This window comes from Amia ocellicauda (assembly GCF_036373705.1).
Source record: "Amia ocellicauda isolate fAmiCal2 chromosome 11 unlocalized genomic scaffold, fAmiCal2.hap1 SUPER_11_unloc_3, whole genome shotgun sequence".
NCBI lineage: Eukaryota > Metazoa > Chordata > Actinopteri > Amiiformes > Amiidae > Amia > Amia ocellicauda.
In genome coordinates, this window is record NW_027102661.1 from 27,489 (window position 1) to 29,054 (window position 1,566).

A 1,566-nucleotide genomic window follows, 5' to 3' on the forward strand; every position below is an offset into this window, starting at 1 on the left:
GACGGATATGACGTAGGAATAATTAAGGAAATAACTCTACCTAAAATCACGCCCCCCAATTATGACGTAGGAATATTAATAAGCTTAGGGCATACGTCATAACAAAATAGGCCGCGCCCAAAAAACCCAACTATCTACTCATAAGAGTAACAGCAATGTCGCCGATCCTGCTACGGTCGTATTGTAACAGCAACAACATGTATCGATTTTAAAAGTGTCAGTTCCAGCGCCTCGCAAAGCTACCCTTCTGTGATCGTTTGTTCTCTAGGTCAGGCTTTCTTGACACTCCGAGGAAGAGAAAACGATGGCCGGCCGCGTTACAGGGACAGGTAACACGGCACTAGCACACGTGCACCGCGGGTTGTTTCCGCCCGGTTTCGAACCAGGGACCTTTCGCGTGTGAGGCGAACGTGATAGCCACTACACTACGGAAACCAACCTGTCCTGGCGTTTCGAATGGCTCCCATCGAAGCAGGCTGGTAAAACGTGCACAGGCGTTTCCCTTGGGCCAGCCTGTGAGATAAAGGTTTCTAATTTCACTGACCTATTTTGCAATGCTCAAGGGCACATCAGGACACTTTGGAAACTCTTTCAAAGGCAGGACGCCCTGCGCTCTGACAGTGCCTGCACTTAGCCCAACAAGGTGATGCTGAATGGCTTGTTCAAACGGCTGGTGGTCTTCCTTCACCAGCAGACTATCAGAGCTATACTGCGCCTTCAACTACATAAGAGTAACAGCAATGTCGCCGATCCTGCTACGGTCGTATTGTAACAGCAACAACATGTATCGATTTTAAAAGTGTCAGTTCCAGCGCCTCGCAAAGCTACCCTTCTTCGATCATTAGTTCTCAAGGTCAGGATTTCTTGCCACTCCGAGGAAGAGAAAACGCCGGCCGGCCTTGGGGCAGAGAGATGAGGACGGGTAACACGGCACTGGCATACGTGCACCGCGGGTTGTTTCCACCCAGTTTCGAACCGGGGACCTGTCGCGTGTGAGGCGAACGTGATAGCCACTACACTACGGAAACCGACCCGTCCTGGCGTTTCGAATGGCTCCCATCGAAGCAGGCTGGTAAAACGCGCACAGGCGTTTCCCGTGGGCCAGCCTGTGAGACAAAGGTTTCTATTTTCACTGACCTATTTTGCATTGCTCAAGGGCAAGAGGATCCAGAAAAACAGGTTACTGAAATGATGTTTGACGCCGTGGACTGGCCGTTCTTGAAAGAGGTCATAAACTGTATAAATGATGGTTTTGACATCTTGACCAAATGTTCGCAACTGGATTTGGTTAGAAGGAGAATATGCTGGATTATGGATTATATATCCCCCTTGAATGACGACGACGATGATAAAACAGACGACGTGTGGGGTTTTGGAGGGGGGTCTGACGGCTCAGGGGCTACTCTCTTCTAAGAGGGCGGTGTGTCATGACGTAGTGAAGAGATAGGATAAAAGGCGCAACAATTCATTCATGGTTTAAAATTAAAGAGAATGTCTTACCCGAAAGCTGCGGACGTCGACAGGCTCTACAGGCCTCTTCAAACCCGGGATCACCCCTGGTTCTAT

The 1,566-nt window shown here is 49.6% G+C and overlaps 1 non-coding gene across 1 annotated transcript; it reads right to left on the minus strand.

Moving 5' to 3' along the window:
- Positions 1–362: 362 nt before the first annotated feature.
- Positions 363–435, minus strand: trnav-cac (transfer RNA valine (anticodon CAC)). The gene has a single exon. It is a non-coding gene; the product is annotated as a tRNA-Val (tRNA).
- Positions 436–1,566: the final 1,131 nt, after the last annotated feature.